At 47.5% G+C, this 22,050-nt stretch overlaps 1 protein-coding gene across 2 annotated transcripts in view; it reads left to right on the top strand.

Moving 5' to 3' along the window:
* Window positions 1-22,050, top strand: part of LOC141742683 (uncharacterized) — an 87,747-nt gene that overhangs the window by 28,400 nt on the left and 37,297 nt on the right. The window lies entirely within an intron of this gene.

Genomic DNA, 22,050 nt, shown 5'->3' on the forward strand with positions numbered 1-22,050 from the left:
TTAGGATGCCAGGACAGAGGGCTTAAATGCTGGAGCCCAAAGCTCTCCCAGCTTTGCTGTAATGCCAGCGCTCAAGAGTGGAAGACCTGCCACAATGGCTCCAGTCAAGGTCCAGCTTGGCCAGTATTGCTGCCCTAGTGATGACCAGAATGGATCCTCAGGGAAGGAAAGTGAGTCGCTGGGTTTAACAGCTACAGGTGGACCGAGTAGAATGTGCCACAGCCCAATTGCGGGTCACTTGGAATAAGTTTTTCCTTCTTCTGTTTGACTTTTTTAATCCGCTGTCTCATGGTCTTTCACTGTTCCTAACATGGTTTGCATGACACCAGTGGCTGCTGCAGGTTGCTTTGTTTCTTTCCTCAGAACGTTGATGCCTTTCTTGTCATGCCCACAGCTTAATGTTTGCCTTGACTGTGCTGCTCTAGAGTCTGCGTTTAGGCAAATGCTTTGTGGATGCTCTGAAGAGGATTAGAACTGACCTTCTGATTGGAAAGAAAAATAGGGTAATTGCAGACTTAGTTGAAAAAGTGTTCTGTGCTTCATTGCATTGACTTTCTTGCTGGAGGAGCTGTTGAACATACTGAAGAGAAGGAATTTGGAAACATGCCCACATGACCCCACATCTATTGCTCAGCAGGCATTTTTGTTGCACGTCTTGCATTTATTCTCTTGCTGAAATATTAGGCAATTTATCAGTCTTTCCATTCTGCAGCTGGACATCCCTTTGTGCTGTCTATCTTTCCAGCTAAAAGTGAAGGGAGTGCGATGCTTGCTAACAGCATAATCTCAGCAGTTCATCTAGAGGAGGACAGAAGTTGGCTGCTCTCTCCATTTAATCACTCTGTTAAAAGTACTGGAAGTTGCAAACGAACTTGTTTCATTTTTCCAAATGCTGTGATAAGAAAATAACCAACCCCGTTTCTTCAGAATTACCAGAGTCGATGTCCATATGCATAAAAATCCAACACATCCAAAGCCCAACGCACAGGTTCCTATACAGGAGCACTGCTGCTTGAGATGGCTTGATGGAAATAAAAATGCATCTAGTGAATTGATCGACTGATCGTCATGCTCCACAATAGATGATAGTATGCTTTCCAGCAGCTTAATTTACTGTCGTGCATGGGGACTACAGGTCTGTGTTGGCTGTGGATTAATTGGTGATGGGTCTGCACAGAGGAGATACCTGCCTCCCTGTCTGACTGATGGTTGCTTGGTGGGACTTCTCCTCTCCTCTTGCTTTTTGGTTGTCCCACCATACCTGTCATGGTTTCCTGTGAGGCTTGTATTTGCTGTGCGTGTGGGATTTGTTCTTCACCTGGGACCAGAACATGACTGATGGTACTTTATGAATAGCAGCAGCAAAACCTGGCTGCTGTCATCTGCTCTTCGAAAATCATTTGGTTGCTGTTTTTCCCCCGTGCTACCACAGAGCACTGCAGACTTCTCCATCTCTTGCTCCAAATGCACATAGCTTTCTTTGATTTTTCCTGTTCCTGAAGAACCTTGTGGCAACACAGCACCAAAATTCTGCTGGTTGGGATATGCCATGGACATGTTCTTCCCCTGAAGGGAGGAGGGGAGCATGGACCTAAGATGACAGATGTTATGCATTGAACAAGGTGACTTGCCACAGTCTAGCTGGCATTAGTCGTGCCGAGAGCTAAACTTCCGTGGGGCTTGGTGTGCCCATGTGTCCTTTCCACTGTGAGACAGAGCTCGATACAGTCTGGTTTTGCAAAGCAGAGCTAAGTGCTGTTGGAGAGCCTTCTCCTGACCTTCTGCCTTCCTGCTGGAGCAAAGTTTGCCAAGCCTTTGCCGATCTGACGCCAAGGGGCTGGTGTCCCACAAGGTGCGTGGTGCCAGGGGATAGAGAAGCCTCGCGGCAGGTTGGGAGCAGTGAGCATCTGCGGTTGTGCCGAGCGTGTTACGCACCCGCGTGCCAGAGAGTGTCTGTCAAGGCTTGGGTTTACAAACAGAGGAGCTTAGCAGTTAGTGCAGCCAGATGATGTGGCAGGGTGCCCAGGTTTGGGTAAGCTTTTGGGCAGCTGCTTGAAGGAGGAGGCAGTTGCTGGAATATTCATAAACTTGACTGTGAGCAGACTCTTCCCGGTTGCCTGGTCTGCGGTGGAGGTGGGGGAGCGCAGGCGAGAGCTGCCAGACTCATCCCCGGGGAGGCGGCAGGGAGCAGCCTCGGGAGCCTGCTGCTCCCCAAAGCGCTCCTCTGCCTTCATACTCTTCGTTAATTCCCATAATAAATTTCTGCCTTCAAAAGCCTAAATGAGCAGAGGTCTGCCAGAGCAATGCCAGGAGTGGTAGCTTTATCTATTTTTATGGGTTTTTTTCCTCCCGTAAGTTTCATATGAAGGAGAGCTCTCTTACAGTCTCAAGAAAAATAGCAACAAACCAATGCTAAATACTGGCTTTAAAAAAAAACTACTTATTTGCTGCATGCACGTTGCAGTGGCAATGCAAGCCCCTGGTTATTTTACCTTTTTTTTTTTCTTCCCTGCTTACTTCCCTTAAAAGTTTAAGACTCTTTTTAATATTATTCCCATATATTTAGAAATAAGAGCGCAATCGTTCATCCTCTGAGCACCTTCAGTCTTTGCGTGTCTCACAAAATGGCTCGGAGGCTTGCTGGTACCGGGTGTTATGGCCCCACGTCCAACATGAGCTAGGCTGACCCATCTGGTTGTGAGCATTTCCCCAGACTGTTCTTGTCTTATTTTCCTTTATAAGCTTTCTCCTGTTTCCCTCCTGAAAAATAACACGGTGGATGGTGGCAGGAGCGGAGTCAGGGAATTCAAAACTGACTGCTGAGCTTGTCCTCAGTTCATCCCTCTCACGTCTCTTGCCACGGCAGCCTGTGTTAGCAAAGGTGCCGTTGTGTTAGCCAGAAGAAATAAATGTTCTGCTGCATGAGGAGCCAGCTAATCATTACGTGCCTCAGTTTCCCCATCTAAGAATATGTTCTTTAAATCTTTAAAATTGCCTGTCATCTCCCAAGCTTGCATCTCTGTCAAAAGGGCATGAATTTTGTTATGAAGTCCTCTGCAGCAGGGCTTCACAATCCCATGCTTCATCCTGCAGACAGGCGCAAAGTGTCTTTCTGTGCATCATTTGGGGATTTGCCTCGGTAACAGGATAGGAACTGAAGTTTTCCATTTTTTTTAATTTATTTTTTGGCGGGGTATTTTTACAGACGTTGTGGTTAAAGGCTTCTGTTTTTAGAACCTTAAATCTTGGAATGTGTCTCCATAACAGTATGTAGTAGAATTTGGAAAAAAGTCTGCTAAAATTTTATATAAGGGATAGTACAACAGTTAGGTGGTGTTAAAGTTGTTACTTTCTGTTGCTGGTGCATGTGATTATTATTTTTTTTAAAGAAGGCAGACCTACGAATGTTTTTTTTTTTAAAAAAAAACAAATAATGGGCCTTCCATCTTAGACAAATGTCCCTTTTTTTCGGTGTTTTTTTTTCCCCAGTTAATGGCTTTTTTAGTGGGAGCTGCCCTGTTCTTTCCATCTGATCTTTGTGCCCACACCTCTGAATGTTTCCATTTCAGAAAGGAGGAGAAGATGCCGGTGCCAGCAGACCAACTTCAAAAGCTGCCGTGCAGGAAAGTGTCACAGTTCTGAGGCGTTAGGAATGAGGGGAAAAAAAAAAAAAAGAAAAAAACAAAACTCAACTCCAAAACCCCTTGAACTTTTACTGCCATGCGAAGATAACAGGAAAGCTTGTTTCTTGGTTCCTTTGGTCTTTGTCACACTAAAATACTGGAACTGAATAATCTTGTCATCACCTAAAAAGAACTGGAGAGATTTAGGAGCACTCAATAGTTTTTAAGGAAAGTATGATACTTGTAGAATGCTGCAGTTGCATTGTCATGCTCGGTGACTTAAAATGTGACTTTTGGGTGCTGCTTAGCCAGAGGACACAGGTGAGGGCTCTCTGTCTCCATATGCCATCATATTGCTGGTGTTGTTCACACCGCAGACCCAAGTGGTACCCAGTAGTTGTGCTTGCCCCCATCCCTAGCGCCCAACTCCAGCCATCCTGCTGGAGCTGACTTTGAATTAGGCAAGGTTTTTCTGTCCAAGCCTCCCAAGAGCCTATTGAGAGGGAAGGGGAATGGCTTCATTTCACGAGCAGCTGAATGCAATGCCCTAGTTACCATGGTTTTTTAAATGGAGTACTTCAGAGGATGTACAAAAGCATCTTTAGCGCTTGCAGTACAAGGAGAATGAAAGGACCTAGATTATGTCAGCACTGCAGTGGAGGCTTAAATGAGTGTCATTCATTTATTGTTAGGAGATGACCCAGTTTGGATTATATTTATGGAGTGGGAGGGGAGAATGGACCTGTTTCAGATGACTTTTGAGCCTTAAATGTACTTACAGGCTTTGTTGTAGGGCTTGCATTGGCTGCCGCTGGGTAAACAGAGCCCTTTGGAGGGTGTTCCCTGTGTGCTGGCACGGTGATGTGTCCTGCCCTTCCTGGCTAGACGTGTGCTGCCAAAATTGGTTGATTCATGCCACGTCTCTCTGCGCGGCGTTGTATTGCATGAGGAAAAAATGAGTTGTCAGACAGAAAGAACCTGGCCAGCTGATTTTTATTTATTTTATTGCATTTTCTTGCAAGGCTTTTAAAGCCTCCAGTTACTGTATAATTTGCGGACCGGTTCCAGCCAAGTAGATCCTTAGCTGAAGGCTGTGACCCTGCAAAGGACTGGTGAAGGTAATAGGTCGTTAAGTCTGCGCACAGTGGGATGCTTCTCTTTTTGCCTCCCCCCCGCCCCCCGCCAGTAAAATGATGGGCAGTCTGTTTTAAGCATCACCTGTGGTTGGGATGGCAATGAAGAACTTCCCTTTCATCTTAAAGGGCTTTGAAAGCTGGGCATTAGGGTCTGCTGCCCCTGTCTGCATCTCTGTCTGGAGAGAAGGCTCTTACCTGTCTTCTAAACAATTTTGGTCCTGCTGGGAGGAATACATCAGCTGCAGATCCTATGAAGGATGTAATTTCTCAGATTATCTTTTTATTTTTCTTTTTTTCTTCTTTTTTTTCCCCTTCCTTGCAAAGATTCCTGTAGTCATTACATCAAGCTCAACCCTGATGACACAAACTGCTTTTGGAAGTGTCCAGAGCAGAAGCTGCTCTGGGCTTAAACCCATCAGCAAATTTGAGAGGTGGAAGGAAGATAAGCAGGGAAAACTCATGAGGAACAGGATCTCGGAGAAGCTCAGCCTTTCCAGCAAACACTCCTTTCTAGTTCAGATGGGCCTCGTGTGAAGACTAGCGGAAATCTGAGCTTCGTTGTAAATTCATTGGCAGCACTCCAGTTCATTTCAGTGGAGCCGGGGTTGTGTCCTCCAGCTAAGCGATGCTGTAAGCCCATGCCTCCTCTTCGGGAGAAGAGGGCTGCAAGCCCTTGGAGGGACTGTCTGGATTTGCTCCTTTGGAGACAGCGTGAGCTGCAAAGCCTGGATGCGTCCAAGCATGGATGCGTCCAAGCCCAAGCTGCGCTGGCACCGGCTGACTTCTGCATTAAGGGGGGTTGTTGCTCTGTAGGAATTGGCATCCGATGCTTTTAGGTTTGCGGAGAACCTGCGGACTGGGAAAGCTTTCTTGTTTGTGGGCGAAAGTATCAAAATCGTGTGAAATGCAGGTGTGCTGCGCAGCTGGGGGCAATTGTTCTGTGGGGCAGGGTCCAGCACACCAAGGGCACAGCGGCACCAACTCGCCTCCAACAGCTGTGGAGCTGAGCCTGTCAGGGCGAAATGGCATTTCCTCCTTTCCCTGCCTTTCCCAGGAGTACAAATGGCAGTTTTTGATAACTGAAGGCTTAACACAGAGAGGTCTGTCTGGCGTGGGAGGTGTGAACCAGAGTTCAGGCTTGGATGTGTCCCTTTTCCGTCCGTACGAGCTTTATGCCAGTTATTGTGTTCAGCTCATTTTTCTTCCTGATTTTTTTTTTTGAATCAAATTTGATAATGCTGGTCCGAGTAAATGATAACGAAGATTAAGTGACTTGCCCTACCTCTTGCACAGCCACTGCTGTGTGTAGTTAGTGGCTTGATGAGAAATGAGGCAAGGCAGAGCTCATTTTGCTTTCCTATGACCAAGCTGGCTCTGCAGGACTTAGAGTAAGATGGCATAGTAATTGGGTGTGATGTTGTGGTCTTTAGGGCAAGACTACAGGAAATTCATTGTATTCCTTTGAACAGGATGGAGCCCTTCATGTGATTATTATTTTTTTTTTTTTTTTAAACTTAATTCTGTGATCTTGATCCATTATCTAATAGCAGGCAGACTCCCTTGGAAATGTATTTGGAAATGTATTTCATCTGCTCGGGGAGCAAAAGACCCCGTTTTTGGTCTGCTTGGGGAGCTCTGGCTGTCCCCCTGGTGTGGGGCGTCTTGTTTAGCAGATGCTGGGGGGCTCCCTGCTGAGGGCGAGGTATTGAATCACTTTTTAACTTGCATCAGGGCCAGAGGATTTTTTTTGTTGCAGCGGGCTGCTGCTGTTGAGAGACGTTGTCTTTCTGGCTCATCTCCAGGGTATGCTGTGGGCTGCATAGTGCTTGCTGACGCGGACCTCCCCGAAACTTCCCCTCCTCTGTGTCTCTTGTACCTGGGAAGTCGCTCCAGAGCAGCTTTCCACTGCATCCTCCCGCTCGGTGAAATCTGTCTGTAAGGGTGGTCTGTCATTCATCTGTCCTGACTGGTAAGCTGGCTCCTTCCAGAGCTCACTGGGATTTCAGAAGGAATTAAAAAAAAATATCTTTAATGTCAGTGTGTTTGCATCAGGATTGATTACTGCTTTTTCCGTCATCATGATAGCTTTTTGCCTAGACTTTTTAGGCATGTGCGGATTATAATTTAATTTCCTCTTTAACAGCTTGAAAAAGGACTAAAATCAGAAGCTGGTTGGAGTTGTGACTGGGGACACAGAAACTTTCATGCCCTTTTCTTCTAGAGCGGATCATGCTTCAGATGCAAAGAGAGCAGAGATCTGTCCCGTAAAGCAATCCGCTGCACGTTCAGCCAGAGTCCTGTTTCAAGCCCGACGGGGTAGTGTTTGGGGATGCTCTTTTAATCTCACGTGTGACCCTCAGATTTTAAAGAGCACAGCCGAGTCTGCTTCATCACCTTGCCAAGTGCGAGCAGCACGTGCAGTGGTCCATGAGCCTGGACCTTTTTCTGCCACTGCGCTTCTCCCTGATGCTTTTAACCTGGTTTCAGTGCAACACCCCTGCCCACTTTTCCCTGTTTCCCACTCCTGCCCTGTTTCAGCTGAATTTTTATGGGGTAGAAACCCTATAGAGTTAATTTTGTGCTAGCTGGAGAGATGCAGTCCTAAGTTAAGGGCTCACCCTGAGGGAAGACAGATGGGACTCTGGCACCCCTGCCAGCTTCTCCTATGCCAGCAGCCCATCAAGGCCGGAAACAATATGTCTGGTGGCTGGTCACTGGAGATCATGAAGAGGTTGTTAGTGTATTTCCATAGGGTGGTAAGACTTGGAGGACGCAGGGAATGACTTCTTAGAAAGTTGGGTTGCAGTAGTTAAGGTGTCCAGAGAATAGCTCACACCCGGGCTCCACTCTTACATCTGGTTCGGAGGCTGTGGGGTGGTGGAGCCACCCAATGACCTGTGGCGCAGATGGGAGAGCCTGCAGATGAGCTGGGGTAGAATGGGTGACATCCTTGATCATCCCTGGCGTGGCTGGGCACCAGGCCTGGCATTGGCTTGCTCATCACCTGCGTGGGCTCCTCTCAGTTGAAGCCCCGGCTGGGGGGAAGCATGAGCTCTTTTCTCTGAGGCTCCTGCAAGACAAAAGGCAAAGTGCTACAAACCACAACAGCTTCCACTCTAAAAATACCATAAAAGGCTGTGTCCTTAGAAGCTGGGCATGGGAGCTGCTCCCACCCACATTACTGCAGCATGAGTCACTGGGCTATTGCAACTGCTCTCCATGTGGATGCCCGGCTGAAGATGCAGCGAGGAGCAGAGGGAGGAAGGGGAACTGCTCCACAGCTCTGTGGAAGCGATGAAGAGTTACAAAGAAGAGGATGACGTACAGGCACACATGAACTCAAATCGAACTGCTGGATGGTTTTGCTTTTGTTAGTATCTTTTTTTTTTCTTGAGAACTTCCAGCAAACGCTACTTGCTGAGGATTTGAGCTTAAGGTGTTTGCAGCCAAGAGTCTTCTGAATATGCAGAAACTGCCAGTTTGCTTTTAGGAAGCACAGTAATTGCCACATGAATAATATGGAGCTGGAAAACCCCTCTGACGTGGAAGTGTGTTTCATTTACTCTCTTTAAGCAAGGTTTTTCTCTCCCTATCTTCCCAGCTCGTCTTTATCCTTCTCTCCTCTACCCTGGTGCAGAAATAGGCTGCCCTTCCTTGTGACAGATGGTGTAAAAACATATCTCCCTTATATTATGCATTGCTCTTAGCCGGGCTTTTTATCTGACATGCAAGTATTAGGGAGTAAACTTGGGTTTGTTTTGGTTTCTTTCCTGAGACGCCGCCCACCTGCCCTGGCCCCGGTGATGGTACGGTTATTGTTTTCCCTTTTCCGTCCCTTCTGCTTGACGAAGTCTTGGCTATCAGGGTTTACCGGATTAAGTTTGTCAGTGGGAAATTCTATAAAAAGCTTCCTTTATTTAGACGCCAACCCAGTAATGACATCATGTGGGCACGTCTTCCAAGTTCCTCGGGGCTGAAGCGGATGGGGAGAGGTAGTGGCCGTGAAGCTGAGCCCTGCCTTTTTCCCAGTGCATCTCTGTGGTCCTGCTCGGTGGCTGTCCTTCAAAATAACCCCAATCCTCCTCCTCCTCCGGGGAGAGCGCAGTGAGGTCCCCCAGCAGGCCGGTGCACTGCCTCTAGCAAACTTTTTAACAGTATAAAATAGCTGTGGTTGTCTCCCTGCTGATCGCTTCCAGGTTAGTCCTTCGAAGTGCTTTTTGGTGGGTATTCACCCTGACTTCTCGGGGAAGCAGGAGGCCTGCACACTCTGTATCTTTGATGCTACTAAATTTTGCGTCGGGGTAGTTTCAAATAACTTTTGACAGGGGAGCAGGTGGACTGAAGGTACAAATGCCTGCATGGACAGGCAGAGCGCAGGGGGAATGGGCACATATAAGATAGGTATGCTGCTTGTTTTATGGTGGAGGGAAGGGGGCAGCTCAGAGGGACAGCAGGGCGGGAGTTGGCCACCGAAGTAATGGACTGACAAAATTTTGCGTGTGTGCGGTTTCTTAAAAAAATACTGTTTTGAGTGTTTCTGAATGGGGGAAAGGTGTATATTTGTTAAGGGTTGGAAAGTAAAGAGTGTGACCTGGACAAGGTTTCTGGACCTTCTGGAGAAGTTATTCCTGGACTTCATTTACATCTTTGGAGGAAAAAATATGCTGTGGTATGCTAACCTTCCCCTTGTGCATGGTTAGCTTGTAAAATGTTAGCACAGGCGTTCCCTTACCTGCCTGCAGTGATTCCTGGGTATTTTTCTACATGATCAATAAACCAGAGCTTATTTAAGCAATGAAATGGTACAAAACTCTCTGCTGGGAGCATTTAATTGACTCCCTTTATTTTGCTTATCCTGCGGTTGAAAGAAGCCATCAGGTTGCCATACATCATAGCTGTTTTGCTGTCCACTAAACGTTGATTATACCCTTTAGAGCTGGGAGGATTTGGGGCAGCAGACTGAGTACAACTGAGTAACCAATTCAGTCAGTCCTTAATGCAGATTTTTCCAGTTCTACCTAGGATTTGGGTCAGATGAGAGGTGGTTTCCAGCCCTGTGCCAACGCTTGCTCTGCACTGCTGCTCTCCTTGTTGACGTTATCTCCTTCCCACATTCTCCACCTCGATACTCTGAAGTATTAAAAAATAAAAATAAATCCATGTTGCACAAACGCTCTGCAACTCGGTAGGGGTGTCCAAAAGACTTTGTTCTCTTTAGAAAGTTATTTTCCTTTGTGCTAGAAGAAAATACAGATTTGTAGGTGCCAGTTTCAAACAGTATCTTGCCATCAGATGGCACAGAAGAGTGGGATCTTTGAGGCAGCAAACAAGGTCTTTTCCCAAGGTCTCTTATTGTGTTCCCTGGCAAGAAAATCCAGTGTTCAAAATACCACCTTAATTAAAAAACAAACAAACATGTTTTTAGCATTGAGAAGTGACATCTGATAATGTTTTCGCTAAAGAAGGGGTGTGGGGATTGGGTATTTTTAGCTGCAGCTATTCTCAGGTGGTTGTTCTTCTATGACCTTCTCTTAATAATACATTTCTCTAATACATTCTTTAAAGTTTCTGTAGTTCCAGCAGCTTTTTCAGCCAAAGGCGTGTTGCTGGGGGGAGGAGAAGAGGGAGGGAGGAGCAGTCCACAGGCAGGAGAAGGGTTGGAATCTGTTTTCTGGTGGATTTGGATGCCTAAGAGGGCGTGATGTTGGAGTTGGGTGCCTCTTGTGAGGGACCATTCCCAGGTCAGAGGGGTGGCTTGTGCTTCAGCTTTTCCCCCAGCTGCAGCAACTGTAAGATTGCTACCACCTACTTCTTAAAAGCAGTTGAGAGTGGGATCAAAAAATGTAATTTGGACAACAAGTTTAAAAGGTTGGAAGAGGAAAGCTTGGACAGAGGAATGGCGTGCTGATGGAGATGCTGTAGTGCAGGAATCCCATGGGATAGCAAGCGTAAGGAATGGCAGCTTAAATTTTAGGTCTTTGTGTAGTAGTTTGGGCTGTGGCTGACTGTCTTGGAGACACTTGGGACTTACCTGCAAATGTTGTTGTCTCTGAGATGATGAGAGAGCCAACAAATTCCTATGTAAAACCTGAAGGTCATCTTCATCAGTCCACAGGCTGCTGGGCTTCTCCTTGCCTGATGCCTACAGACTGAAAAGCCAGCACAGATCCTAAGGGTCAGATGAGCTGGTCCTGGACTTTTGTGAACATCAAAGTGGCCATGAAAAAGCTGCGCAAAGAGCAGTGGTATAAAAAGCAGGAGAGGAGAAGCGTTTTCAGGTTGGGTTGCTGATGCTGTCTGTCTCTTGGGAGTTACCAGTAGAGACGGTTGGGCTTTCCAAAGTGAACTGTGCAGTTAGGTGTTTCTCCATGCTTGCCTCTGACAACATTGGGTGAGGAAAGCAATTAAGCTGAGTGTGAACAATAAGCACACACCACGTGAACGCAGGCAGGAGGAAGGACAGGCAGGAGGTGTCCGTGCTGCATCCGCAGCGTGCTGCTGCATCGCAGTGGGCATCGGGGAAGCTGAACCTGGTGGTGGGGCTGGAGAGGTGTCTGGCTTAGGCTGAGCCTCGGGAAGGGACAAGGAAGGTGTTTAAGTGGTTGTTTACTTGTTTATTTATTTATTTTCTCAATACCCGAATCAGCGATGAGGAGTTTCTGCTTATTGGCAATAAATTAAATGAAGGAAACTTTCCCTGAGCTGAGACTGTTTTGCTTGCCAACAACAAGTTCTTTCATGCCATTGTGCCTTTTTAACAACTACAAGCACCGTCAGAAATGACAGCCCAGCCTACTGAAGGTGTCAACACCACACATGGTGACTGGTCCACCCTTGAGTCAGAAGAAAAAAAGGGTTGCTGCTCCCCGAAACACCGAGCCTACATCCTGCAGCTGTTGGCGGGGGAGAGCGGGACTGTGGGGGTGTGGGGATGCTTGCAACCCCCACGCTCTTCCAGGTCTCGGCAGGACTTCCCACGGTAAAGACAATATTGCTTGAAAGAGGTTATAGATCATATGGATCACTTAATACCAAAAACTTGGAAAAGTGGTCTTGTTGTTTGGTTTTTTTCCTCTGTTCTTAGACCGAAAATTTATTTATTTATTTATTTACTTACTTACTTATTCTGAAGCTCATTCTTCCAAAATCTGTTCAGTCTTTGGTAGAGCCTCATGCCAAAGCGATTGCCAGAGTTAAGACCTGATCTGTTCTCTTCTGGATGAGACCTCCTGGGAGCTTTCACTAGCGGATAGTGCAGGGCTGGTGCTGAGCTCCTGCAGGGGCTGTTGTTTGTGACTTTACTTCTTCCCTTGCATCAATTTTGAGGTACAGAGTGGCTGTCTGGGAACCTTGACGCGTGTGTATGAAAGCTGTTTGGGCTTGGCGACAGCCGTTGTGAGCAGATTTCAGTTAGGAGTTTGCAGGATGTCAGCTTGGGTTGTGGTAGTTGAGTGTTTCATATGCTGAATAATACTTGGACTTTTGGTGCCCTTCTTGGTTTTAGAACCTGACACTTGATACTCTGGTTGCTTAAAAAAAAAAATTAAAAATAAAAAGTGACTGTGTGCATGCATTCAGTGCTTTTTTTGGGAAGTGTAAGCTTGGCACCGTGTTTTCATGTGACACCTGTGTTTAATTCTGCATCGCTCATTGGCAGGAGTGCCACGGGCTTAGTGCCTGGTGCGAGAGTGTTTCCTTTGGTTGCTGAATAAAATAGCAGCATCAGCAAGAGTGGAAGTTTCATCTGGGTAGTTTTAGGGTAAAATGTGGTGATAAGGGATCTGGCAGAAAGGAAGCGCGGTGTGTGGTGAGAAGAGAAACAGCAGATACTCAAAGTATGATACTCGGGGTATGATAGAGCAGATACTCAGAGCAGGCAGAGTATCTTTTGGAGATGGTCTGCAGCTAGAAAACAGAGGCAGCCACTTGAGGCCAGGTCAGTGGTGCAAAGTTGGCCCTGTCTCTTCAGGCACGCAGCTGGAGCGTTGTCTCCTCCGAAGGACATGTAAGATGACGGAGGAGGTGTTGGAGCATGCGGTCCCCAGCAGGAATGGGAAGGCCAGGATGGGGCTGCGCCTGGGTCAGGGTTGGGTTTGTTGGGTGGGCTATGAAGGGCCTCTGTCCCAAATCACCCCCTGCTGCTTTTCATTGGGAATGAGCCTGTTATTCTACTGAAAACCCTTCCAAAACAAGGAGGGGAGAAACAATCTGGGAAAGCAAGTATTTTCTGATAACAGTGAGCAACAGTACAAGCTTTTGTTTTCTGTCAATAGTAGGAAGTGGGAGAAACATGTAATGGCTTTACCGCAGCACAGGCTTTGCTGCTGCAAAAGAGATTTAGTGCTCAACCTCCTGTAGAATCATAGAATGGTTTGGGTTGGAAGGGACCTTAAAGGTCATCTAGTTCCAACCCCCCTGCCATGGGCAGGGACACCTCCCACTAGATCTGGTTGCTCAAAGCCCCATCCAGCCTGGCCTTGAACACTTCCAGGGATGGAGCATCCACAACTTTCCTGGGCAACCTGTTCCGGTGTCTCATCACCCTCGGAGTAAAGAATTTCTTCCTAATAGCTGATCTAAATCTCTTCCAGTTTAAAACTGTTACCCCTTCTCCTATCACTACACTCCCTGAAAAAGAGTCCCTCCCCATCCTTCCTGTAGGCCTCCTATAAGTACTGGAAGGCTGCTATAAGGTCTGCCCGGAGCCTTCTCTTCTCCAGGCTGAACAACCCCAACTCTCTCCAGCCTCGCTGGAGAGGTGCTTCAGCCCTCTGATCATCTTCATGGCCCTCCTCTGGACTCGCTCCAACAGGTCCATGTCCTTATGTTGGGGGCCCCAGAGCTGGATGCAGTACTCCAGGTGGGGTCTCACAAGAGCAGAGTAGAGGGGCAGAATCACCTCCCTTGATCTGCTGGCCGTGCTTCTTTTGATGCAGCCCAGGATACGGTTGGCTTTCTGGGCTGTGAGCATGCGTTGCTGGCTCCTGTTGAGCTTCTCATCAGCCAACACCCCCAAGTCCTTCTCCTCAGGGCTGCTCTCAATCTATTCTCTGTCCAGCCTGTATTTGTGCTTAGGGATTGCCCCGACCCAGGTGCAGGAGACCTTGCACTTGGCCTTGTTGAACTTCATGAGGTTGGCACGGGCCCACCTCTTAAGCCTGTCCAGTTCCCTCGGGATGGCATCTCTTCCCTCCAGCATGTCGACTGCTCCACACAGCTTGGTGTTGTCACCAAACTTGCTGAGGGTGCACTCAATCCCACTGTCCATATCACTGACAAAGATGTCAAACAGCACCAGTGCCAGTACTGACCACCTGAGGAACGCCACTCATCACTGATCACTACTTCGACACTGATCCGTTGACTGCAGCTCTTTGAGTGCAACCATCCAGCAATTCCTTGTCCACCGAGTTGTCCATCTGTCAAATCCATGTCCCTCCAATTTATAGACAAGGATATTATGCAGGACGGTGTTAAAGGCATTGCACAAGTCCAGGTACATGACGCCAGTTGCTCTCCCCTTAATCCACCAACGCTGTAACACCTTCATAGAAGGCTACCAAATTAGTCAGGCACAATTTGTCCCTAAGTGAAGCCATGTTGGCTATCACCAATCACCTTATTTTCCATGTGCCTTTTAGCATAATTTCCAGGAAGATCTGCTCCATGATCTTGCCAGGCACAGAGGTGAGACTGGCTGGCCTGTAGTTCCCGGGGTCTTCCTTTTTCCCTTTTTCCCTTTTTTCAAAATGGGAGTTATATTTCCCCTTCTCCAGTCATCAGGAACTTCACAAGACTGCCACAACTTCTCAAATATGATGGATTAGCAACTTCATCTGCCAGTTCCCTCAGGTCCTGTGGATGAATCTCATGAGGTCCCATGGACTTGTGCACCTTCAGGTTCCTTAGGTGGTCTTCAACCTGGTAGTCTTCTACGGTGGGCAGTTCCTTATTCTCCCAGTCCCTGTCTTTGCCTTCTGCGACTTGGGTGGTGTGGCTAGAGCCATTGCTGGTGAAGACTGAGGCAAAAAAAGTCATTGAGTACCTCAACCTTCTCCATATCCCGGGTGACCAGGTCTCCCATTTCCTTCTGGAAGAGGGCCCAGATTTTCCCAAATCTTCCTTTTGTCACCAACATATCTATAGAAGCTTTTCTTGTTGCCCTTTATCCCTGGCCAGATTTAATTCTATTGGGGCTTTAGCTTTCCTAACCTGATCCCTGGCTGCTCGGACAATTTCTCTGTATTCCTCTCAGGCTACCTGTCCTTTCTTCCACCCTCTGTAGGCTTCCTTTTTGAGTTTGAGTTTCTCCAGGAGCTCCTTGTTCATCCATGCAGGCCTCCTGGCGCTTTTGCCTGACTTACTCTTTGTTGGGATGTATCGCTCCTGAGCTTGGTGGAGTTGATCCTTGAATATTAACCAACTTTCTTGGACCCCTCTTCCCTCCAGGGCTTTATCTCACAGTACTCTATCAAGCAGAACCCTGAAGAGGCCAAGGTCTGCTCCCCTGAAGTCCAGGGTAGTGAGCTTACCGTGTGCCCTCCTCGCTGCCTTAAGGATCTTGAACTCCACCATCTCATGGTTACTGTAGCGAAGGCTGCCCTTGACCTTCACATTCCCCACCACCCCCTCCTTGTTGGTGTCCAGCGTGGCATCTTTTCTCGTTGACTTCTCTGCCACTTGGAGAAGGAATTTGTTATCAACGCATTCCAGGAACCTTCTGGATTGCTTATGCCCTGCTGTCTTGTCCCTCCAACAGATATCAGGGTGGTTGAAGTCCCCCATGAGGACCAGGGCTTGTGAACGAGAGGCTGCTCCTATCTGTCTATAGAGGGCCTCATCCACTCAGTCTTCCTGGTCGGGTAACCTGTAGCAGATGCCCACTGTAACATCACCTGTACCTGCCTTCCTTTTAATCCTGATCCATAAGCTCTTTGTTGGCTCCTCATCCATCCCTAAGCAGAGAGCTCCATGCACTCCAGCTGGTCACTGACATAGAGGGCAACACCCCCGCCTCATCTCCCCTGCCTGTCCTTCCTGAAGAGCCTGTATCCTTCCATTCCAACACTCTCTCTTCAGCAGCCCCATGTGGGTGGAGGCATCAGCCACCCCTGGGGTGGATGGTGCAGACCCCCCAGCCTGAGCTGCAGCTTTTGCTCTCAGATGAGTGCCCACCATTCTGCCTTGAGAGTCAGGTAGGATGAGCGCCCTGTAGTGGTTCCTAGGAGAGAATCCAGTGGGGAGATATCCATAAGGAGGGTATGGACTGCTTGGAGCAGGTGGGAAAGGTGCTGCTTTTGTTTTGCTGCAGCCATGCATCTGTCTGAAGCAGGTGCTAAAGGAAGGTCTGCAACCGGTGAGCCGAGATGGGAATCCAGGTCTGGGCCTACATGGGAAATGGGAGCTGGGAGGATGAACTCCTTTGTTTGTACTCAGCCAGGACAAGACTGAAGCAACTGTGCTTTAAATTAAAGGGTGGGCTCACAGAGGCTCCTCTCTACTAATGGTGCCGATGAAGATGATAATGGTAATGATAATGAGCGAACCAGCTCCGATCTCTTCTTTCTGGAAGAATCTTTCCTGATGAAGGACTTGATGTTTTGTAAAAAATAAAATGCAAAAAACTCCTGTGCAATTGCTATTCTATTTTGAAGTCTTACCTGAAGGCCGGCAGGCATGTTCTAACTTGAGTGTAGATCGTATTCTTCATGTTGGTCCCACTCCTTACTTTAGGGAAAAAAAAAAGAAGTGATTTCTCTGTGCCTTTCCTATCAAAACCCTCTCCGCTGCCCTCAGATGCTTATTTATTTACAACTTCCCTTTTCCAAGCCTTCTTGCACAGTGCCAAGTCCAGCTGCACTTTACTAGGATACATTCAGCTCTCCCAGGTTTTGATCTTGGAACAGGAAGATTCCCATTTCCCAGGCTGCTGAGGAAATCATCATCCTGCTTGCAAATGTCTTCTGTGGTGATTAACTGAAATTTTGTGTTTATAAGTGAACGGGTTTAAGTGAATGTGTTTTAAGTGAACTTCTAGTTGTTGCTTTGTTGGGTGAATGTTGAAGCATTTTTAAGATAAATGCATCTTTCAAGTTCCAACGATCTTTTTTATTTTTCTTTAGCTAAGCATGTCTTCAGCTAAGTAAGACTGCATTTTGAAACACAGGTGGTACTTGAGTTGTGTTCGTTTATTTCCTGGGGAGAACAGCATCTGCTGCTGCTTTTATGGACAACCTTGCATCAATCTCATACTACATGCTTGTCTTTGTATCACTGCCACAGGCCCTCATCTACTTAAACTTCTCCCTCTGCTTTTTATCTCATCCAAGAAGGGATTTCGTAATTTTTTTAGTTCCCCCGTGCATACTGTCACCTTCTCCTGCAAGCTCCAGCTTTCACTGGAAAAACCCTTCTCAAACATTTTCATTAATAGGCTTGAGCCTGCTGTGGTCCCTTTTGACTTGCTTTTATCCAGCTTCTCTTGCTGTCCATTATTGACATCAGAAGTGCTGAGGACATGGAAAACAGTGATTGTAGGTAATAGATTCATGGCAGTTTTGATCATTGTTTTTTCTGAAGTTCCTTGGGTTGCTTTCTCAAGTGTATTTGATCAAAGGTGCTACCTGAATGCCTCTGAAAAGCTACAAATGGAAAGATGACATCTGGTGTGGTGTCTGCCTGTGTCACTCAGTTCACGTGGTTGTACATCCCCATGGGTACATCTCCGTGGGTTTGAGTCCACACCAGACTTGCTCAGGGCTCTCCATGCACCATGTGGAGCTGACCTCCAAACATGGGGCTGGCTCAGGCCGCTCATCGTGCCACCCTTCCATGTTTGAGTCCCTTGTGGGGTAAAATGAGGGATGACTCTGATGATGTGCTTGGGCATATAGCGTTCCCCCCCCAGAAACCAAGTTGAATTCGTGCCCTCCTCCTGATGTTGTGATCATCTCAGGAGGTTTCCAAACCAGGGGCGGGGAAGACGCTGGGTCGGCAAACCTGAATTTCTAGTTCACACTGGTTTGAGGTGGCGTAGGGATGCTGGGGGCATATGTCGATATACAGTGGTACATGCCCACGAAGCGTGGCAGTGCTTTGCCATCTCCTTGATGGAGGGGTGCACGCCTGGGGGCTTGGCCTTGCTGCCATGGGTCAGGGGAAAATGCTGCCATTGTGGTAAAGCTCATGAGACGGCAGCGTGGTGACATGAGCAATCCTTGCTGAGCCCTTCGGAGGCCTGTGTTCAGCTAATTAGGAAATACCCCAAGAGCTGAGGGTGTGCTTGCAAGGAAAAAAAAGCGCTGTTGGGGGCTTTGGGGTGAACGTGGGGCTGGTGGAGGTGGGGGGAAGACTCATTTTATCCCCCAAGCACATGTGCAAAGGCACAGCTGTCTACACCTACTGCACCAGGGTGGCTTTGCTCTGGGACTGGGGAATCCCCGCTGCAGTGACGGAGAGACGCGTTCCACGCTTGCACAGGGTTGCGGTTGGCAGTGTGGGCTCGGACCGCGCTTTCAGGAGCGCTAGTTTGGCTGCTCTTGATGGCTCAGAGTTGATGCTGTTTGGTGCTCGTCGTTGCCCAGGGTGGGACCTCACCAGCTGCCGCTACCAGCACTGGGGCTTTGACTGGGAGATTCCCATCCTCTTCCACACTTAGCTCATACCAGCATCCAGCACCGACCTGCCTGGCTGCATTTCCACCATTCCCCTGAGCATCATTTCATTGCACTTATAGCTGAGGAACAGGAACTGCTATTGCAATAATATGCCTTACTCCAGAGTATCAGCCCCATTTCGTTTTCCCTGGCTGGAAAGTTGCGTGTCCGTCTTTCAACCCCAGCAATCTCGACGGATCCATTTTTAGTGTCAGGTTTAGTTTTACGTTGACCACAGTAAAGTGGTAACAGCCAAACACATTGTGAATTGCAACATGTATTTTGAAGCCCTGACAAAATGACACAGATGTTGATTTCAGCACTATTAAAAAAAAATAAAAAGGCAAAAAGGCAAACAAACAAGAACCCTTGAGTTATTTTTAAATTGACTCCTAAACTGGCAAGCTGCTTTTAACAGGGTGTCCTACACGACCATTGCTGTTTCATAAGCTGAAGCGTTACATCTGCCTTAAGTCTTCAGCTACGGTTGGATTTTATAAACATGTTTTCCACGAAGGGAAGAGGGGAGGACTTCTTGTGCGAACAGTTTCCTCAAAGGGAACACATTAAATTTTCTTGTTTATGTAAAACGTTGCTTTTGCGCAAAGAAATTGCAAAAATTCTTGCGACTGTTCAGTTGGGGTAATTTTAGGAGTTATCAACAAGCAAAAAGGAAGGGAAAGGTTATGTCGTAATTTTAAAAAGGTTGCTTTCGTGCTCCTTAAAAGCGTTGTGTATCCTAACGCTGTCCCGCATATGGTTCCAGGCTGTAAAAGAGCTTTGGGAGACATCTTCTCAGTACTTTCCAGCGTCGAATCAAATACTTCTTGTTTCCCTGAAGTTTTCTATTACCGGACATGCTTGCCTGGGGCTTTGGTAGAAGAAAAGAAGTTAACAACAGCTCGCCCATTGGCACCCGAAGACACTTTTTGACAGTAAGGCAAGTGCAAGGTACTGCCAGCAAAATGGTCAGGGAGTGTCCTCCGCAGAGGCTGCCAAATACAAATAGTTTACGGCATGGGGTCTGTATTTGGAGGCGGCGTGAGTTGATTAAACTCGTTAAAGCGGTTGAAGGAATGAGGGAGGTACTCGGAGAACCTCATTTAAAATAGATATTTTCCTAGGGGATGGGCATTAGTCTGGGTCAGGGTCAGGCTAATGGCTGGAGCTGCCTCCTCTCCTAAAAACAGGGTGCAGCCAGCGGCTCTGGCAAGCGGTGCAAGACCCACACGGTCAGCGTAGGTCTCACTTTGACTCAACTTCTATATCTGTAACTTATAAATCATTCACCTCGATGATTATTTTGGGCAGGTTTTCCACGGACATGCTACATCTTTTTGTTAGTGGATTTTTAACTTCCTACCCATTTATTTCATCGGCTGTCCCGGGGACTTTATATAATGGTACATTTGTTCTTTCCTTATTTGTGTTTTAAAAAAAGATGCCGCCCCTCCGTGCCAAGGAGAGCACAGGTTGCTGGCAGCACCGTAGCTTATTTTTTGCATCCTTGGTCCTTTGGTTTTGGCTGGTGACCATCGCTAGCTCCACGGTGCCCAGGGTGACGTCTTAGGTATCAGCCAGGATGCGTGTCCTCACCCCGCTGCTTCAGGCACGTGTTCGGTGTGGGTGGCCTCTAGCTGTGGCGGCGGCTGCCAAGCCGAAAAGCAGGAAAAGTTTTAAATAGCAAAAGGAGATGAGAAGAGAGCTTTCAGCTTTACCCAAAATTGCCGTGTGTAACCGGAGGCAAGAATGACCGTGGGGATGGTGAAAGGGAAGAGCAGCGTGTCCTGTGTGGTGTCACTACATGGACTGAAAAGAATAAAATACAGTGTTTTGAGAGGAATGTGTGTCTAAGTGGAGAATGACCCTTGTTGTAACTTCCTTTCATTTATGGTTAAAGAAATGTAAACTGCTTTTCCAGTCTTAAGCAAACAGAAGAAGCTGGTTCCTAAGCTCCATGTTTATATAGTTCCTTTCCAGGTCAGTGCATCACGCAAAAAAAAGGGGATTCCCCCCCCACCCCCGGCTTTTCTGGCTTTTTTATAAATGCTGGAATGGAAGAAGGAGGGAGTGCAGAGAGAGAATTAGTCTTCGGTTCCCAAAGCAGCACGTGGACTTTTGCATTCTTCAGTTCACTTCTTTATTTTAAATGAGAAATCATTTAAATAATGATGTTTAAAAAAAAAAAAATAATTCATGCATCTTGGGGGTTTTGTGCTGCTTTTTTTGTTTGGTTGGGTTTGGTTTTTTTTTTTTGCTTCTGTTGTCTGGAGAAGATGAGTTCCTGTCAAAAAGAGCTTAAAAAGATGTTGGGATACTCTTTTATTCCCCGTGAGGTCTAAAAATAGGAGCTGCCGAAGAATCGCTTGTAGCCCCCTCACTGTTGTGCTCAGAGGGTTTAGCTTATGTCTAAAGCCGCATCTTCTGGCATTGCGACAGCAGAGCTCTGCGGAACCGCCAAGGCTGGGCTTACCGAGCGTAAGCAGGCAGGAGAGCAAATCTCTTCATCAGCCTTCTCGCTTCTCTCCTCCCCTCTTCATCCTCGGGCAGAAGACCTTAAACCTGAGCGCCAAGGCACAGCGCAAAAAAAAAAAAAAAAAAGTGTGCGTAAGTGAGAGCAAGACGTAAGCGCTGGGAGCACAGGAAGGATGGTGGGGAGAGGGTTGAGGTTTTATTTGCTGCCGGCGCGGCCGTGCAGGCAGGTAGTGTTGAGGGGGGTCGATAGCGCGTAAATGCAGCCTTACACAGCTTTTTAGTTATTTCTACAACTAAAAGACTTGGGCAATGTGTTTGGGTTTCACGGTATTGCCGTAGATAGCGGCAAAGTGTTATCATTGCTGTGACCACGGCTTGCCATCGTGTTTTAAAAGCTTGGTGCAAATTGAGAGATCAGAGGGAAATGTGTGTAATCTGCATTATAATGTGTGTAAGCCCCATTATAAGCTACTCAGTCATGATGTATATGTAATGTAATCTGTGTTATAGGCTGCTTGATGATAAAGGTGGCCACCTCTGAAAGGGTGTGACTTCTTCTGCACTTTGGGGTCTCCGAGTCGTTATGTCTGGGTGCTGGGTGGGGGGTGACAGCAGGGAAATTCAGCACAATCCAGCCCAGGAACGTGGGGGAAGGTCCATTCACAGGTGCTTGCGAGGGGGATCGGAGGAGAGGTGGTGTTATTAAAGTGGCTGCTCATGACGAAAGCGAGCTGTGCTTCCTCTCGGCGCACACTTCCCCCTCCCAGTGCTTGCTGTCTTCAAACAGACGTGTCGCACTTTGGAGTGATGTCTCAATTTCACAGTTGTGAAACCAGTGCGTTACTTCTCTGGGTTGCTTGAGGTGAGAATTAAAAACTTGTTTTAAAATATCGATAGCTATTTGTTGGGCTCTGGTGTCCTTTGCACTGGTTAGCTGTTTGGATGTATCGGGTGGGAACTGCAGGCCCTGGCGGGAGGCTCAGGTGGCACTGCTGGTGCCAGCCCTACCACCACGCGAGTCAGTGATGTTGTGTTACTGGTCTTAACCTGACCGAAGTCCCATATGCTGCTTCTCCCTTTCCCCCCAGCTTGTTTCTGGAGGAACAGACTGGAACCCCCCACTGCATCCCTTCTTGGTGTCTGCATGCTTTTAGATGGGCT

Source organism: Larus michahellis, chromosome 4 (genome assembly GCF_964199755.1).
Source record: "Larus michahellis chromosome 4, bLarMic1.1, whole genome shotgun sequence".
Classification (NCBI taxonomy): Eukaryota; Metazoa; Chordata; class Aves; order Charadriiformes; family Laridae; genus Larus; species Larus michahellis.